Source organism: Capra hircus, chromosome 3, assembly GCF_001704415.2.
Source record: "Capra hircus breed San Clemente chromosome 3, ASM170441v1, whole genome shotgun sequence".
Lineage (NCBI taxonomy): Eukaryota > Metazoa > Chordata > Mammalia > Artiodactyla > Bovidae > Capra > Capra hircus.
The window spans coordinates 70,548,829-70,569,631 of NC_030810.1; the positions used below are offsets into that span (position 1 = coordinate 70,548,829).

Consider the following 20,803-nt stretch of genomic DNA (forward strand, 5'->3'; position numbering starts at 1 on the left):
GTGGGTAGGAAATTGGCTCATCAATATGGATGCTATTGTAATATCAGAAATTATATAATTAAACAGGGAATATGTTAGATGATATACAGGCATAAAGTTTGTGTCAGACCTTGAGTCACAGAACAGATCCGTTCTAATGTAACTTTATTTTGGATCTGTGAAATCGGTTTAATTGTGCTAAGAATGCATACTGTTTTAAAGGACTCCTTACAGAGAGCAATTGTACTGCAATTAATTTTTTAATAAATACAATATTCTTTATTGAGTTTACTTGAAGACATAAAGTTCAGATACACGAATATGACCACAGATGTTAACATCATTACTGTATTTAATATTATTGTGGGAACACTAGCCAGTGAAATCAAAGAGAAATTGTGATTACTTGAGTAATAACTCTTCTTCCCACTAAGTATATTTTTACTCACGTTGTACCCCTAGTTCCAAGCTCAACATTGCTCAGTTAGTGAGTTAAATGAATGATGATAGCCACCAGTTCTGAGCACTGTGTTGAATGTTTTATTTACATTTTGTTTCATGTTCTCAGTTCAGAGTCGTGTAATTACTTCAGAGTCATGTAATTACTCAGAGATCAAAGCTAGTCAATGATACTGGGCTAGGTGGGAGATACAGAGATTTATAAAAAGATCCTGCACTTAGTCTTCTAAAAGCTGAATAAATGCTTTAACCAAACATAGAAAACATTGACATACTATTTGTGCATAGTTAATAGCAGTAGTGATGTTTGGGCTGATATATCATATGCTGTTTTAATGCAATGATATAGCACTTTTTATTGATATAATGCAATTCTTTTTTTTTTTTGAGTTTAAAAAAATCTGAGTCATTTGCATCGTGAAATGTTCCCATTGCTAAGTTGCTTCAGTCGTGTCCGACTCTGTGTGACCCCATAGATGGCAGCCCACCAGGCTCCACCATCCCTGGGATTCTCCAGGCAAGAATACTGGAGTTGGGTTGCCATTTCCTTCTCCAATGCATGAAAGTGAAAAGTGAAAGTGAAGTCGCTCAGTCGTGTCCAACTCTTAGCAACCCCATGGACTGCAGCCTACCAGGCTCCTCCGTCCATGGGATTTTCGAGACAAGAGTACTGGAGTGGGGTGCCATTGTTCCCATTAGTTGTACCCTTTACATTAGAATTTCAGGTTGAGCAAGGGTCACTCTTCTGAAAACTCCACAATTTTCAAGAGGAAGAGGAAAATAATTGATAAAGCATAGCTCTGTGGCAAGAATAATTCTAATTTAATTCAAAGACTTTGTAAATAAATAGAACAGTTCATGTGGTCGCAAAGAGTCGGACACAGCAACTAAGTACTGAAAATGATGTCATAGCTTTTGGAACTTCCATCTCTACATGATGAGATTAAGGAGATAAAACCATACCAAAATGCTTTTTATAAGTAAAAACTGTGGCTCTCTGTAAGTAAAAAATGTTTTAGTCCTTTAAAAAAAAAAAAGACTGTTCAAAAGGTTTTCTCATAAGTTATGCAGGAGATGAGATAATTTGAAGAATAAAACATCAGAAGAAAATATGTAGTGTTAGCATGTAGCTTTCTCCTCACCACTCTTCAGATAGAAAATATATCAGCACCTGGAAAACTTCACATAAGAATATGCATAATAAAATGATGCCATTGGATCTTTCACTGAAAGATCATGTTAAAAAAGGTCAAACTTTGTTTTCATTTTTATAATTACTGGTCACTAGTGTATGTACTGTTTATTTCATTTTAGAGTATTTTTATTATGTATGCTGAATGGTCTCAATGGACATGAGTTTGAGCAAGCTCTGGAAGATGGTGAAGGACAGGGAAGCCTGGTGTGCTGCAGTCCATGAAGTTGCAAAGAGTCAGAAACAATTGAGTGACTGAACCACAACAAAATGCTAGTTTATGTTAACATAACCATGTATGTTTCGCATTTTATAAATTTATGTTTGTAGTTGCCATTTTGTAGTAAATTTTATATTTATAGAAATGTATGATCTATATTTTAAATGATTTAGTTTCACTTATTTCTTTTTAAAGAAATTGCTGGATTCCAAACACTTAAAAATACTGTAAATAAAACTGTTATTTTAATATTAAATGAAGTAGATGCAGAAATAAAGACTGGTATTAAAATTAGTGTTTTAGTACTGAATCAAGTAAATACCGAAAATAAATACTTCTGTAGTAAAAACTGCACATATTCATTGCATATACTCTTTGCATGTATGGTTGTAGTGGTTCAGTTGCTAAGTTGTGTTTGACTCTTTGCGACCCCATGGACTGCAGCACACCAGGTTTCCCTGCTCTTTACTGTCTCTTGGAGTTTGTTCAAACTCATGTTGGTTCAGTTGGTGATGCCATCCAACCATTTCATCCTCTGTTGCCCGCTTCTCCTCCTTCCCTCATCACAGCATCAGGGTCTTTTCCAGTGACTCTGCTCTTCGCATCGGGTGGCCAAAGTATTGGAGCTTCGGCATCAGTGCTTCCAGTGACTATTCAGGGTTGATTTCCTTTGGGATTGACTGGTTTAATTTCCTTACTGTCCAAGGGAGACTCGAGTCTTCTCCAGCAACACAGGTTGAAAGCATCAGTTCTTTCACGCTCAGCCTTTATGGTCCAGCTCTCAAATGTGTACAAAACTGCTGGATAAACAAGAGCTTTGACTATACAGAACTTGGTTGGCAAAGTGATGTCTCTGCTTTTTAGTTTGCTTTCTAGGTTTGTCATAGTTTTTCTTCCAAGGAGCAGGTGTCTCTTAATTCCATGACTGCAGTTGTGTCTGCAGTGATTTTTGAGCCCAAGAAAATAAAACCTGCCACTGTTTTCACTTTTTCCCCATCTATTTGTCAAGAAGTGATAGAAAAGATGCCATGATCTTCTGTTTTTGAATGTTGAGTTTTAAGCCAGTTTTTCCATTGTCCTCTTTCACATTCATCAAGAGGCTCTTTTGTTCCTCTTTACTTTTTGCCATTAGAGTCAATCTGCATATCTGAGGTTATTGATGTTTCTTCCGGCATTCTTGATTACAGCTTGTTACTCACCCTGCCCTGCATTTTGCATGATATACTCTGCATGGAATTTGAATAAGCAGGGTGACAATACATAGCCTTCATGTTTCCTTTCCCAGTTTTGAACCATTTTGTTGTTCCATGTCCAGTTCTAACTGTTGCTTCTTGACTTGCATACAGGCTTCTCAGGAGATAGGTCAGGTGGTCTGGTATTCCCATCTCTTCAAGAATTTTCCACAGTTTGTTGTGATCCCCACACTCAAAGGCTTTGGTGTAGTCAGTGAAACAGAATAGATGTTTTTCTGGAATTTTCTTGCTTTTTCTATGATCCAGCAGATGTTGGCAATTTGATCTCTGGTTCCTCTGCCTTTTCTAAACCCAGCTGTACATCTAGAAGTTCTCTGTTTAATACTGCTGAAGCCTAAGTTGAAGGATTTTGAGCATTATCTTGCTAGCATGTGAAAAGAGTATAATTGTATGGTAGTTTGAACATTCTTTGGCATTGCCCTTCTTTGAGATTAGAATGAAAACTGACCTTTTCCAGTCCTGTGGCCACTGCTGAGTTTTCCACATTTTCTGATGTATTGAGTGCAGAACTTAACAGCATCATTTTAGGATTTGAAATATCTAAGCTGGACTTCAATCACCTCCACTAGATTTTTTCATAGTTCTGTTTCCTAAGGCTCAGTTGACTTCATACTTCAGGATTTCTGGCTCTAGGTGAGTGACCACACCATCATGGTTATCCAAGTCATTAAGATCTTTTTTTGTATATGTATGACATACATATACATGCACCTTTTTTTGTGTGTATTGGATGTTTTGTAAAAAACGAAAAGAACAACACATAACTGAAAATGTACACTTCATAAACTATGCTTTATATTTGAGTGTTCAGAGAAAAGAGCATTCTAGTGAATTCAGTTATTTTAGAAGCATATGGAATAATACTTTAAAAATTTGTCACCTTTCTGAAAATATTTTATATGAAAGTTTTTATGTGATCTGTCATTCAGAAATTTGTAGCTTGAAAATAAAAACCCTCCGAGTGACTTGTCAAAGAACTGTATCACTTGCTTTCTGTGTGCATATAGTTAAACTATTTCAGAAATTAATCAGAGGGTCTTTGTTCTAATAAGCTGGTTATTTTTAAGAAAGGTACTCTAAGTATTGAACTGAAAAAGGGCATTTGCTCAGAATAGGAAGAGTTCATGCTGCTGCATCCTGCATGGTTTTATATCTAGTTACTAATCCATTCTGTTCAGTAGAATTTGTAGGTTGTCCACATACGATTTCTGTGTCATATATTTGGTTAACAAGTATAGAGGGAATTTGGACAATAGCATACTTAGTTTTGGTAGCCACTTCTGTTATTTCTTAGAAAATGAACCGTATAGACTTCGGTGATACCTTTCATTTTGATAGTAGCTGATTTTAACAGAAGTTTTCAGAATTACTTCGTTTTCTTTCTTCCTGCTTTTAATTTATATAGTTTCTTCTCCTTGGAATGCCGTCTTCTCTTGTTTCTAGGTATTCATATCCTACCTGTTTTTCAGGACTTAGAGTTTATCTTTTTACTCATAGCATCTTGCCCAGTGGTGAAAGATTTGAAAATTTTCCTTCTAAGAATAGGAACAACACAAGTATACCTTCTTTCATTACTTTTGTTCAGTGTAGTACTGGGAGTTTGTGCCAGAGAAATTATGCAAGAAAGGAAATGAAAGATACCCAAATCTGATCAACATAAGTAAAATTATCTCTGTTCACAGGTGACATGATCTTATATATAAGAATCACTAGATATTCCAGAAAAAACTTTAAAAACAAATAGAAACAAACTCAGCAAAATTATAGGGTACAAAATCAGCACTTCCAACTCGGTTGGATTTCTACACACTAACAATGAACAATTTGAAAGAAAATTAAGAAAATAATTCCAGTTATAGTTGCATCAAGAAGACTACTTAGGAATGAATAACTGAGGAGGTGGAAGAGTTATCCATTGAAAACAATAAAACATTGCTGAAAGAAATTAACAAGATACAAATAAATAGCTGTCCATACTAGCCAAAGGGCAACCCAAACCATTGCTCTTGCCTGGAAAATCTCATGGACAGAGGAGCCTGATAGGCTACAGTCCATAGAGTCGCAGAGTTGGACACAACTGACTGACTTCACTCACTATACTAGCCAAAGCATTTTATAGATTCAGTGCAATCTCTATCAAAATCCCCATGAAGCTTTTTTGCAGAATAGAAACATCAATTCTAAAGTTCATATAAATTCTCAAGGGATATCAAGGAGCCAAGAGAATGCTGAAAAAGAAGAATGTACTTTGAGAGCTGACATTTACTGATTTCAAGACTGATTACAAAGGTACAGTATGGTACTGGAATACAGACAGACATTAAAGACTGATGGGATAGCATAGAAAACCCAGAATAAACCCTCACCTGCATGATTAAATTATTTTCAATAAAGGTGCCAACTACTTTCAGTGGGACCTCTTCAGCTGGGAAAGCTGAATAGCCACGTGCGAAAGAATGAATATGAATCTTTACCTTACAACATGTAAAAAATAATTGAGTCAGTGTTCACATGAATCAAGATCTAAATGTAGAAGCTAAAATTATAAAAAGCCTTTGAAGAAAACATGGGAAAGTTTCATGACATTAGATTTGGCACTGATTTCTTGGATGTGATACCAAAAACAGATATCAAAAGAGAAAATAGGTAAATTGGACTTCAAAATTGGACTTGATAAAAATTGAAAACTTCTGTGCAGTAAAGAATGCTATCAACATAGTAAAAAGGTCCAGAGAATGGGAGAAAATACTTGCAAAAAATATATATGAATAGGGATTAACATGCAGAATATGTATCTCTTACAACTCGGCAACAACAAACCCAAACAACCCTATGAGAAATGGGTAAAGCATTTGAATAGACATTTCTTTAAAGAAGATATACAGTAAAAAAAATTAAAAAAAAAAAAAAAAAAGAAGATATACAGTTGACCAGTAAGCGCATGACACGATATTCAGTGTCACTAATCATTAGGGAAATGCAATTCTAAATTACAGTTTGACCTTAAAGGAGGAAGAAGGGCAGAAGAAAGGAAGATTGAGTAAAAGCATCTTAGGCTACAGTGAAGTTCTAAAGAGAGTTTGACAAGGAGGAATTTGTCAAGGAGTTTTTGGGCCAAATTCATCTGTTGGAAGATTCCTTGGTCTCCCTCAACCAGATCTTTCTTCATATACCTGCCTTCCTTGCTGTGTGGGAACAGTTGGTGGTAGAAAGCCTGGTAGCTGGGGTACTGGTCAGCTAGTTGCCTGTGGTTAGAAATCTTGAGAGCCATATTCTCATAACCACAGCACCATCTTCTTATAAATTATTTTTTACTTTTTGTGAAAAATTATGGCCTACTAAATTATTGTCTTTAAAAGACATTGCTCTGTTAATTAAGGACTTGGTATTCATTTATAAACCATACTTGGAGAGATTGAAGAATTGTTATATTTTTGTGTTGTTATATAATGTTTTTATATATTTGAGGCTTATTGATTTAAATTATGTTTGCAAAAGAGGAAGAGATGCTCTTTTTTTCCTCTTCAAGTCTCTTAATACTGCTGCTGCTGCTAAGTCGCTCCAGTCATGTCCTACTCTGTGCGACCCCATAGATGGCAGCCCACCAGGCTCCTCCTTCCCTGGAATTTTCCAGGCAAGAACACTGGAGTGGGTTGCATTTCCTTTTCCAATGCATGAAAGTGAAAAGTGGAAGTGAAGTTGCTCAGTCGTGTCCGACTCTTAGCGACCCCATGGACTGCAGCCTACCAGGCTCCTCCATCTGTGGGACTATCCAGGCAAAAGTACTGGAGTGGGGTATCATTGCCTTCTCCGTCCTCTTAATACTACTGTATCCTTATTTTTAATTAATGACCTTCCCTCCTATTTTACTGAAAAGAATAGAAGTGATCACAAGAGAATTTTCCACAAGCTACTACCACCAGGCTGTCTAAACTTGTGTCCATTTACTCTGCCTTCTCTTCTGTTACTAAACTACCTGTAACAACTGCCTGTGGTTTTAGCAAAGATTAGTCCCTTCACTTAGGCGTGCATCTGCTTTTACCTACTCAGTGTTCATTGCTCCAGTTCTTCCTTCTATATTATCAGTTTTTCTTTTATTTGTATTATTTCTCTTAGCATATGATCATATTATTTCTTATATCTAAAACCCACCTACATTTAACCTCACTTCTTTCTTTAGCTAATCATCCTGTATCTCTTCTCTCCTTGAAAGCAGAGTTCTTGAAAGTGGTGTCTGTATACACTTTCTAATTTCTTTCTTCCTAATCTTTAAAAAATCCATTGTAGTCAGACTTTTGCCCTTACTACTTCAATAAAACTCTGCTCTTGTTAAGGTTGTCAGTGATCTACATATTGCTAAATCCTGGTGGTCAGTTTTCAGTCCTCATATTACTTTGAGTAGGACTTGACTGGAAAAGGTCAATTTACATGCCAATCCCAAAGAAAGGCAGCGCCAAAAAATGTTCAAACTACCGCACAATTGAACTCATCTCACATGCTAGCAAAATAATGCTCAAAATTTTCCAAGTCAGGCTTCAACAGTATGTGAACTGTGAACTTCCAGATGTGCAAGATGTTCAAGCTGGATTTAGAGAAAGCAGAGGAACCAGAGATCAAATTGCCAACAGCCACTGGATCATCGAAAAAGCAAGAGAGTTCCAGAAAAACGTCTACTGCTTTATTGACTATGCCAAAGCCTTTGACTGTGTGGATCACAATAAACTGTGGAAAATTCTTAAAGGGATGGGAATACCAGACCACCTGACCTGCCTCTTGAGAAACCTGTATGCAGATCAAGAAGCAACAGTTAGAACTGGACTTGGATCAACAGTCTGTTTCCAAATCAGGAAAGGAATATGTCAGGACTGTATATTGTCACCCTCCTTATTTAACTTATATGCAGAGTACATCATGCGAAATGCCTGGCTGGATGAAGCACAAGCTGGAATCAAGATTGCTGGGAGAAATACAAAAACCTCAGGTAGGCAGATGACACCACCCATATGTCAGAAAGCGAAGAACTAAAGAGCCTCTTGATGAAAGTGAAAGAGGAGAGTGAAAAAGCTGGCTTAAGACTCAACATTCAGAAAACAAAGATCATGGCATCTGGTCCCATCGCTTCATGGGAAATAGATGGGGAAACAGTGGGAAGAGTGACAGACTTTATTTTTCTGGGCTCCAAAATCACTGCAGATGGTGATTGCAGCCATGAAATTAAAAGATGCTTACTCCTTGAAAGAAAAGCTATGACCAACCTAGACAACCTATTAAAAAGGGGAGACATTACTTTACCAACAGAGGTTTGTCTATTCAAAGCTATGGTTTTTCCAGTAGTTATGTATGGATGTAAGAGTTGGACTATAAAGAAAGCTGAGTGCCAAAGAATTGATGCTTTTGAACTGTTGTGTTGGAGAAGACTCTTGAGAGTCCCTTGGACTGCAAGGAGATCCAGCCAGTCCATCCTAAAGATATCAGTCCTGAATATTCATTGGGAGGACTGATGCTGAAGCTGAAACTCCAGTATTTGGCCACCAGATGGGAAGAACCGACTCCTTGGAAAAGACCCTGATGCTGGGAAAGATTGAAGGCAGGAGAAGGGGACGACAGAGGATGAGATGGTTGGATAGCATCACCGATATGGTGGACGTGATTTGAGTAAGCTCCAGGAGATGGTGATGGACAGGGAAGCCTGGCGTACTGCAGTCCATGGGGTTGCAAAGAGTTGGACGCGACTGAGAGACTGAACTGACTGACAAAGTAGATCATTTTCTCCTTGAAATAATGCATTATTCATGTGGTTTCCAAGATACCAAACTCTTCTGGTTTTATATATAACCTCACTGGTCATTCCTTCTCAATGTCTCTTGCTGGTTCCTCCTCAATCCTTTGACCTCTAATTATTGTTATGCAACAGAGCTTAATTGAGGTTGCATCCAGGATCTTGTTTTACCATATGTCTTTGGGGAGACCACCTCTGTTGAATTTCAGGAATGTTATTTAAGCACCTATTCAACATGTCCACCTGGATGTCGAAGGATATCAAACATAACTGTAAAACCAAAATATTTGCTTTTACTTTGACCAAACTTGTTCATTTGTTCTCCCAGTTTAGTTCAAAGCACTATATCCCTCTAGATCATTGTGCTCAGAATTGATGTCTCTTTCACAGCGCATACACAAAACACTGTAAAATTTTATTGGCATGGCTTTCAGAATATATCTAAAATCTTACCAATTTATACCACTCTGCTGCTTCTACCCTGGACTAGCCAGCTTATCTCTGGTATGGGTTATTGCAGTAGCCTGTCTCAATGTCTCTCTTGCTTTGAAACATTTTTTATGAGCATAGATGCCAGAGTGATCTGTTTAAAAACCTGTGAGGCTATGCTCAGGACCATGCAGTGTGTTTTCATCTCACTCTGTCTTAAAGCCAAGTCCTTATAATGGAAAGTAAGGCATGTGTGATCTGCATTCTGACCCCCCACACCTACATTTCAGCTGTTACTACTCTTCTCTTTCTCCTGTTCATTCAGCAGAGGTTGCTTATTCTTGCTCTTCCGGGAATACATCAAGCATATGCAGGCTTAGAGTCTTGCATATTTTAACAACCAAACCGGAAACTGTATTAGTTCTTTAGGTAAGCAGAAGCAGTAAGGGTATGTATGGACTGTTACTCAAAGTAATAGGCAGGAAGGCAGAATAAAAACAAAAAATTTGGTTGGAGAATAATGAAATAGTTTCTGAGTGCTTCTCTTAAGTGAGGTAAGAAGCAAGATGACTAGCTGAGAGTGAGATAGATAGGATATGGTCTAAGTTTAAGTAAAGAAGCAAGGTTTAAGATAGTTGGTTAGGGTAATGGCGGAGTGAATGGCTTCAGGCTAAGTAGCATTAAAACCTATTAAGTTAATAGGCACAGACTTAAAAGTATGACCTGTCAGCATAGTTATTTCTTTTTCTTTTTTTAAATGTTGCTTTAGTGGGGTGGGAAAGGGTTGATGAAGAATTAAATATAAAACTAGGATTGAAATCTGATAAAGCTTGGGAATGCATGTAAGAATTAAAGATTTTAAAATTTAAAAAAATAAAAAATTTAAAAAAAATTGTAAAAAAAAAAATCTGATAAAGCGAGAGGGCAAGGACATTCAAACTCTTTGCAAGGAGTGATCATAGTGATGACTTAGAAATCGAAGCTGTAAAGATGGAGATGAAAACAGGAGTGGGGCAAGGAATAGTAATAATATGTGAGGATCCATGGATTGAGGTCACTTGAGGAGACAGAATTACAGACTTTGGGGTACTAGACATACTGAGTTGATAGGGCTAGCTATCTGAGAAATGAGATTCTTTAAATTTCTTGGGGAGAGAGGAGTGAGGCTAGTGGCAATGGAGATGACTATTGGATTGAGTTCCTATGATAGTAGAGGAGAAAGTTCTATGAAGTAAAAAATATACAGAGGGATGTTGGAAGGATAAATAACCTGGATAGATTCAAAAGTCACTAAGAGCTTAATATGTGAGTTTCCCAAATAAACAAGTTTGCATCTGTCTTTTAAAAAATAAAACCACAAGAAAATCCAAATAACTAAGGTAATTTTTAAAAACTTAGAATGTTCATCAGCTTACTTTGGAGGCAGGTACTGTTGACCCTAAATTGTAAATTGATTTCTCAGATGAAGAAATTTCCACAGTCCCTTACGAATCAGAGAATGAGAAAAGTCAGTTCTGTTAGATCTTAAAAACGTTTTCAGTAGTACTTTGGTATTCAGAAGTGCTGGAAGCATGTTGGCAGAAAATTGGAGCCATAGAGTAAGCCCAAACTAGGACAGCAAAGTCATTATTCTGCTTTTTAGTGAAGAAAGCCTTTTTTAAAATAGTTGTGACCCTTGGTACTTTACTAAAAGCACTTTCCTGGAACTTCATTTGGATGCAAGGCTTTACCAAAGTAATTAGGAAAACAAGGATTGACTATTTAGTAGTAACTTCTAAAACTTTACCATATTTTGTGATACATAAGACAGTTCTTTTTATTTACATTACATTAAATATATCACTATATAGATAACAAAATTGAGTAAATATAGTATTTATTACTACCTTATTTCTCCAAGTAGAATCTTGGAGCATCGTATAATTCATTTGATTTACGCTGAATGGTGTAGACATTTAAGTTGGTCTTGATGCCAGCCTTAATTTAGAATGTTTTCCTTGTGCTCCCAAATGAATAAGGGAAAATAACTTTAAACATTTTACAAAATTAAAAGACAGTGCCTGAAGGAAACAAGAACTTTCTTGGGTTTAAAAATGAAACGGTAAGATTTAATCACTGTACACCTCTGATGGAGATATACATTTCACAGAACCTATGGTAAGAGTAAATTAGAAAAGGAAGTAAGGTGATGACTAAGGCACAGAAATGGAAGAAGTTGGACTGGCTATAGTAATCTAGAATAAGTCCTAGAAATAAGAGCATTGCTAAAAGTGGAAAGAATAAGGAAGTGAGAATAAGTTACCTATTTTGACAATATTTTTATTTCTTACCTATAGGTGGTTTCAGAATGATGCTTAATTCTTTAGTTTGTCTTTCCACAACATTTTCTAGCAGGGAGACGTATGAAAGCTTTAGGAGGTATTACTTTTGAAGAACTGAAGTCTTAGGATTCTGACTCTAATTTTTTTATTTGAGCTTTGTACTTTATTTTGTGATAGTAAGAGTCATTCCTCCATGTCCAGCCATATTCTCTCATGCTTCCAAATTGTTTTGCAGACTAATGCTAAGACTACTAAAGAAAGGGTAAATGACTTCTTATCAGAAATGTTGTAAAGAGTGGTTATGACATTCAGTATGTTTTTGTATTAGGCAGTTTCTAACATTGAGATTTTTGATTTGTTCCTTTCATCAAAGTTTCTAGTGACCAAAAAATTTTTCCAGTCTTATATTTCTCTCCTGATAAAAGAAATGCATCATTTTAAGTAATACTATTCACAACTGTTACTCATTTAGATACTAAGAGTGTAAAACTGGCAGTGATTTTAAAAGATAATCTCTCTAGCTAGTTATGTGTGAGCAAGTCAGGTAAGCATTCCGGGCATCAGCTTCGATATTTATAAAATGTAATTACTATATACTTATTTATCAAATAATAGCATGTTTTGGTAGAAAGAAAATGAGATTGGAGCCAGAGGTTGAAGTCTTTAATTTCAAAAACGAAGTTTTCACATTTGTAAAATGCTTCGTCAGTAGAGTTTTGCAGGTCTTATCTGGTAATATATGTGAAACTTTGTAAGTTCAAAAGTATATATATTATAAATAGAATGGTTATTCAGTCAGGGAGTAAGTGCCTTGTATGTGCTGGGCTGTGTGATGAAGTTCACTTTGTTATCTTTTCTGATTTTAAAATTTATTAAGTCACTGAATTCCATAAAAATATTAAAATCATTATGAATAAATGAATTTATTTGTTTTTGTTTGTTTCACTGCTTATTTTTTAATTTTTTGAAAATTTATTGAGTATAGTAGGTTTATAATGTGTTTAATTTTTGCTATACAGCAAGGTGACTCAATTATACATAATTATTTTTTAAAATTTTCTATTATGGTTTATCATAGGATATTGAATATAGTTCCTTGTGTTGTACAGTAGGACCTTGTTGTTTATCCATCCTGTTTGCTTTTGCTAATCTAAAACTCCCTGCCCCTCTCTTCTGTGCAGCCACAAGTCTATTCTCTATACCTATGAGTCTGTTTTTGTTTCATAGATATATTTATTTATGTCATATTTTAGATTCCACTCATTAGTCATATCCTATAGTATTTGTCTTTCTGACTTCTCTCCGTATGATAATCTCTAGGTCCATTCATATTGCTGCAAATGGCATTATTTAATTTTTTTTCTTTTTGGTGGCCATGTAGTATTCCATTTTGTGTGTGTACGATATCTTCTTATACATTCATCTGTTGATGGACATTTAGTTTGCTTCCATGTCTTGGCTATTTTGAATAGTGATTGGGGTGCATGTTTCCTTTTGAACCATGTTTTTCTCTGGATATATGCCCAGGAGTGGGATGGCTGGATCATACAGCAACTCTAACTGTAGTTTTTTCAGAAACCTCCATACTATTTTCCACAGTGAAGTGGAAGTCGCTCAGTCGTGTCCGACTGTTTGCAACCCCATGGACTATATAGTCCGTAGAATTCTTCATGACAAAATATTAGAGTGAGTAGCTTTCATAAGGGACCTTCCCAAACCAGGGATCAAACCCAGGTCTCCCATGCTGCAGGTAGATTCTTCACCAGCTGAGCCACCAGGGAAGCCCTGTTTTCCGTAGTGGCTGTACTAATTTACATTTCCCCCAATAGTGTAGGAGTGTTCCCTTTTCTTTACACCTCGTAATGGGCAAATTTGGCCTTGGAATGCAGAATGGAGCAGGGAAAAGACTAATAAGAGTTTTGCCAAGAAAATGCACTGGTCATAGCAAACACCCTCTTCCAGCAACACAGGAGAAGACTCTACACATGGACATCACCAGATGGTCAACACCGAAATCAGATTGATTATATTCTTTGCAGCCAAAGATGGAGAAGCACTATACAGTCAACAAAAACAAGACCAGGAGCTGACTGTGGCTCAGATCATGAACTCCTTATTACCAAATTCAGACTTAAATTGAAGAAAGTGGGGAAAACCACTAGACCATTCAGGAATGACCTAAGTCAAATCCCTTATGATTATACAGTGGAAGTGAGAAATAGATTTAAGGGCCTAGATCTGATAGATAGAGTGCCTGATGAACTATGGAATGAGGTTTGTGACATTGTACAGGAGACAGGGATCAAGACCATCCCCATGGAAAAGAAATGCAAAAAAAGCAAAATGGCTGTCTGGGGAGGCCTTACAAATAGCTGTGAAAAGGAGAGAGGCAAAAAGCAAAGGAGAAAAGGAAAGATATAAGCATCTGAATGCAGAGTTCCAAAGAATAGCAAGAAGAGATAAGAAAGCCTTCTTCAGCGATCAATGCAAAGAAATCGAGGAAAAGAACAGAATGGGAAAGACTAGAGATCTCTTCAAGAAAATTAGAGATACCAAGGGAACATTTCATGCAAAGATGGGCTCGATAAAGGACAGAAATGGTATGGATCTAACAGAAGCAGAAGATATTAAGAAGAGGTGGCAAGAACACACAGAAGAACTGTACCGAAAAGATCTTCACGACTCGGATAATCACGATGGTGTGTTCACTCACCTAGAGCCAGACATCCTGGAATGTGAAGTCAAGTGGGCCTTAGGAAGCATCACTACGAACAAAGCTAGTGGAGGTGATGGAATTCCAGTTGAGCTGTTTCAAATCCTGAAAGGTGATGCTGTGGTAGTGCTGTACTCAATATGCCAGCACATTTGGAAAACTCAGCAGTGGCCACAGGACTGGAAAAGGTCAGTTTTCATTCCAATCCCAAAGAAAGGCAATGCCAAAGAATGCTCAAACTACCACACAATTGCACTCATCTCACATGCTAGTAAAGTAATGCTCAAAATTCTCCAAGCCAGGCTTCAGCAATACGTGAACCGTGAACTTCCTGATGTTCAAGCTGGTTTTAGAAAAGGCAGAGGAACCAGAGATGAAATTGCCAACACCCAGTGAATCACGGAAAAAAGCAAGAGAGTTCCAGAAAAAGATCTATTTCTGCTTTATTGAGTATGCCAAAGCCTTTGACTATGTGGATCACAATAAACTGTGGAAAATTCTGCAAGAGATGGGAATACCAGACCACCTGACCTGCCTCTTGAGAAGTCTGTATGCAGGTCAGGAAGCAACAGTTAGAACTGGACATGGAACAACAGACTGGTTCCAAATAGGAAAAGGAGTACATCAAGGCTGTATATTGTCACCCTGCTTATTTAACTTATATGCAGAGTACGTCATGAGAAACACTGGACTGGAAGAAACACAAGCTAGAATCAAGATTGCCGGGAGAAATATCAGTAACCTCAGATATGCAGATGACACCACCCTTATGGCAGAAAGTGAAGAGGAACTAAAAAGCCTCTTGATGAAAGTGAAAGAGGAGAGTTGAAAAAGTTGGCTTAAAGCTCAACATTCAGAAAATGAAGCTCATGGCATCTGGTCCCATCACTTCATGGGAAATAGATGGGGAAACAGTGGAAACAGTGTCAGACTTTATTTTTCTGGGCTCCAAAATCACCACAGATGGTGACTGCAGCCATGAAATTAAAAGACGCTTACTCCTTGGAAGAAAAGTTATAACCAACCTAGATAGCATATTCAAAAACAGAGATATTACTTTGCCGACTAAGGTCCATCTAGTCAAGGCTATGGTTTTTCCTGTGGTCATGTATGGATGTGAGAGTTGGACTGTGAAGAAGGCTGAGCGCCGAAGAATTGATGCTTTTGAACTGTGGTGTTGGAGAAGACTCTTGACAGTCCCTTGGACTGCAAGGAGATCCAACCAGTCCATTCTGAAGGAGATCAAACCTGGGATTTCTTTGGAAGCAATGATGCTAAAGCTGAAACTCCAGTACTTTGGCCACCTCATGTGAAGAGTTGACTCATTGGAAAAGACTCTGATGCTGGAAGGGATTTTAGGCAGTAGGAGAAGGGGACGACCTAGGATGGGATGGCTGGATGGCATTACGGACTCGATGGATGTGAGTCTGAGTGAACTCCGGGAGATGGTGATGGACAGGGAGGCCTGGCGTGCTGCGATTCATGGGGTCACAAAGAGTCGGACACAACTGAGCAACTGAACTAAACTGAAGAACTATGGATAGAGGTTCGTAATATTGTACAGGAGGCATTGGCCAAAACCATCCCAAAGGGAACGAAGTGCAAAAAGGCAAAGTGATTGTATGAGGAGGCTTTACAAATAGCTTAGGAAATAAGAGAAGCAAAAAACAGGATGAAAGGGAAAGATATACCTAAATGAATGCAGAGTTCCAGAGAATACCAAGGAAAGACAACAAGGCCTTCTTCAATAAACAATTCAGAAGGACATAGAGGAAAACAACAGAATGGGAAAGACTAGAGATTCCTTCAAGCAAATTTGAGATATCAAAGGAGCATTTGATGGTAAGATGGGTAAAATAAGGACAGAAACAGTAAAGACCTAATAGAAACAGAAGAGATCAAGAGGAGATGGCAAGAATACACAGAAGAACTATACAAAAAAGGTCTTAATGATGTGGATAACCACGATGGTGTGGTCACTCACCTAGAGCCAGACATCCTGGAATGTGAAGTCAAGTGGACCTCAGGAAGCACTGCTGCCAATAAAGCTCGTTGAAATGATAGAATTCCAACAGAACTATTTAAAATCCTATGGAGTATTACTCAGCCGTTAAAAAGAATTCATTTGAATCAGTTCTGATGAGATGGATGAAACTGGAGCCAATTATACAGAGTGAAGTAAGCCAGAAAGAAAAACACCAATACAGTATACTAACACATATATATGGAATTTAGGAAGATGGCAATGACGACCCTGTATGCAAGACAGGAAAAAAGACACAGATGTGTATAACGGACTTTTGGACTCAGAGGGAGAGGGAGAGGGTGGGATGATTTGGGAGAATGGGAATTCTAACATGTATACTGTCATGTAAGTATTGAATCGCCAGTCCATGTCTGACGTAGGGTGCAGCTTGCTTGGGGCTGGTTCATGGGGATGACCCAGAGAGATGTTGTGGGGAGGGAGGTGGGAGGGGGGTTCATGTTTGGGAACGCATGTAAGAATTAAAGATTTTAAAATTAAAAAAAAAATCCTAAAAGATGATGCTATTAAAGTGCTGCACTCCATATGTCAGCAAATTTGGAAAATCCAGCAGTGGCCACACGACTGGAAACGGTCAGTCTTCATCTCAGTTCTGAAGAAGGGCAGTACTAAAGAACGTTCAAACTATCAGACAGTTGTACTCATTTCCCATGCTAATAAGGTTATACTCAAAATTGTTCAAGCTAGGCTTCAGCAGTATGTGAACCAAGAACTTCCAGATGTACAAGCTGGGTTTAGAAAAGGCAGAAGAACTGAGATCAAATTGATAGCATTCACTGGATCATAGAAAAAGCAAGGGAATTCCAGAAAGACATCTACTTCTGTTTCATTGACTACCCCAAAAACTTTGTGGATAATAACAAAATGTGGAAAACTCTTATTAAAGAGATGGAAATATCAGACCATCTTACCTGCCTCCTAGGAAACCTGTATACAGGTCAAGAAGCAACAGTTACGACCTTACATGGAGGAACTGGTTCAAAATTGAGAAAGGAGTACGACAGGGCTCTATACTGTTACCCTGTTTATTTAACTTATATGCAGAGTACATCATATGAAATGCTGAGCTGGGTGAGTTACAGCTTGGAATCAAGATTGCTGGGAGAAATATAAACAACCTCAGATATGCAGATAATAGATAGCCTTCTAATGGCAGAAAGCAAAGAGGAACTAAAGAACATCTTGTTGAGGGTGAAAACTGGCTTAAAACTTAGCATTAAGAAACCAAGATCGTGGCATCTAGTCCTGTCACTTCATGACAGAAGTGGAAACAGTGATGATTTCCTCTTTTTGGGCTCTAAAATCTCTGTGGATGGTGACTGCAGCCATAAAATTAGAAGACGATTGCTTCTTGGCAGGAAAGCTATGACAAACCTAAACCGTGTATTAAAAAGCAAAAACATCACTTTGATGACAAAGGTTCATATAATCACGGCTGTGGTCTTTCCATTAGTTATGTATGGATGTGCGAGTTGGACCATAAAGAAGGCAAAGTGCCATATAATTGATGCTTTTGAATTGTGGTGCTATAGAATACTCTTGAGAGACTCTTGGGCTGCAAGGAGATCAAACCAGTCAATCCTAAAGGAAATCAACCCTGAATATTCATTAGAAGGACTGATGCTGAAGTTGAAGTTCCAGTATTTGGCCTTCTAATGCGAACAGCTGACACTGGAAAAGACCTTGGTGCTGGGAAGGATTGAGAACGAAAGGAGAGGAGGGCAGCAGAGAATGAGATGGTTGGATGGCATCACTGATTCAGTGGCTATGAACTTGGGCAAACTCTGAGATGGTGAGGGACAGAGAGGCCTGGCATGCTGCAGTCGATGAGTCACAAAGAGTTGGACACGGCTTGGCTATTAACAACAAAAAGGAGAGATGTGAAGATTATTCTCAACAGGAAGAAGAGTGTTTTATGAAAAAACCGTGTAATAACCCCTGATAAAGCACTGTAGTAATAATTTCCTTTAGAAAGAATATTGAGATATGGTTGTAATTTATTCACTTCATTTCTAGGTAAGTAAAGGAAATTAAAGCGAGAAGTCTGCAGAATATTACAGTATATGTTTACTTTGATTAATTTTATAAAAACAGTATCTTTGAAATATAGTTGATAGACTTTTTACAGTATTTCCAAATAAAATGGGGAGGGACTGTTGAAAAGCTTTGTTTCACTCAGGTTTTCTGTTTTTCTCCTGTTGTTTTTGTTTACCTTTAATAAGTGGCTGTTAGCAATATGCTTTCCTAGCAGGTGTTTTCAAGAAAATATAATGTTTCTTTAAGATAAAAGAGAAACTTTAATGAATAGCTGCTTTTCCAAAGAAACTTGAGCTATGGAAAAAACATTTTGATGATGAATGTTTGGAAATGCATCCATCAGTATAGAATTTTGTTGCTGAAAGTAATATATGTCACCTACAACTATTATATCTTGGAAAACATTTCGAAACAAATTTATTGCTTGTTTTAAAGTCAGTGTGAAGAAGGAGATGTGTGTGCTGGGGGAGGGAAAGAGGGAGACTTATTTATAAGGAGTTGGGTCACATGATTTTGGAGGTTTGGCAAGTCCAAACTGCAAGGTAGGGCCAGGGAAGAGTTGCAGTTCTAGCCAAAGGCACTCTGCTCGCAGCCTGCTTGAAAGCCTACCAGCATCATTTCTTCTTGAAGGAAGGTCAGTTTTTGTTCTATTAAGTCCTTCTACTGATTGATGAAGCCCACCCATATTATGAAGGGTATTGTGCTTTACATATTCCAGACTAAGCAATTTACATATTAATATTTTATCCAAAAATACCTTCACAGAAACATCCAAGATAATATTTGACTGAATATCTGGGCGCTGTTGCTCAGCTAAATTGACACAAAATCATATTACAGTCATTTTCAGTGGAGTTTGAAACTCTTTGTTAAAAATATGGAGTATTTTCTGATTAGTTTGTTAAAATAACACTGACATTTAACCAAATTTTGACATAAAATGGAATTGGAAGGTATAGTTAATAGTTTACTTTTTCCATTTAGATCTTTTTATATCTTTGTGAGGTGTCATTTATTTCCCCAGCTGTGACAGCCACTGAATTTAGTCTAAATGTTTCAGTTTATAACCTAGGCATTCAGATTGCTTTGCCATTAAATATTAAACCAAGATTTTAGAAGTAAGCATGTCAAATTCACTGCTTTTATTAAAATTGTTGTTTCATACTGATATTTTAATAAGTTATGGCCCCAAGGCTTTTGCTTTTTCATTAAAGAAGTAAAAAAAGAACTATTTAAAATAATGCTTATCTCCACTAGGGACAAGAGAACAGAGCTAATGGGGGGGATCATTAAGTTGAGCTATGCTACATAAACCCTTGATGACCTAGGCTCTGACTCCCATGGCAGGTTGTGTGGAAGCTGCAGGCATCATCGGCAAAGTCAGTGTTACAACAGGAGGCGGTGAGCCCCCAGCAAGGCGAGCTGTCCTACCTGCTGGCTGGCTGGACTGTATGCTCATGGAGGGCAGGGCTAGGGCTGAGTGTTCCTCTTTGTCCCCAAAGAACTTGGCAGATGGCAAGTGCTCAGTAAATATTGTAAGTTAATAAACAGGTTAAAAAATGTTTATTTCACTTCTGTTTCTTTTTAAAATTTCTTTTTTTGTGGGTTTCATAATTATGTAATACAGTGGCATAGTATATATAATTATAGGTAATATACATACAGGAATATTTAGAAATTTTACTGATTGGGGTATATAATATATAATAAAACATTTTTGGAGATTTCATCTAGAAGATAAGGAAGTTTAATGTAAAATTTGATGAAGAGGATGATGGGAAGAAGTCTTAAAGCACTTCGGGAAATGAAGGGTAATTGTTTTCAGCTTGGACTTTTCTTTTTCTGGAATGTTTTGTTGTTATTGGGAGTTTTTCAGTTTGAAATAGAATTCACATTTATAGTGGGAAATATTAACTAACATACCAGTTAAATTTACTGAGCAGTGCATTCTCTTGCTGTTTTCAAATCTGCTTTGGTAGCCAAATAATAATGGAAAAGTGCATGAAAGAATAGAATTAGAGTAGTAATACCAGACTATGAAAGCTGGGTGAATTCTGTCTCTGCTGTTTAGTTAGACTTTACTTTTATAAATAGAATTTTATAATGATTTAAAGTAGGGAAAGAAGGGACTTCCGTGGTGGTCCAGTGATTAAGACTCCATGCTTCAGGGGTGTGGGTTTGATTCCTGGTCAGGGAACTAAGATTCCTCATGCCACTTGATGTGCTCAAAATTATATTTTTTTTACGTAAGGAAAGAAAAGGCAGATATTTTGAATGATTTATTTGTAAATAACACATGTGATTAAACCATGGGTGATTTGGAAAGATAAAACAACTAGAGATATAGAAAGGGATGATACCTGAATGTTCTGAATAT

At 37.3% G+C, this 20,803-nt stretch overlaps 1 protein-coding gene across 3 annotated transcripts in view; it reads left to right on the forward strand.

Moving 5' to 3' along the window:
* FNBP1L (formin binding protein 1 like) overlaps positions 1-20,803 on the forward strand; it is a 110,039-nt gene that overhangs the window by 35,729 nt on the left and 53,507 nt on the right. The window lies entirely within an intron of this gene.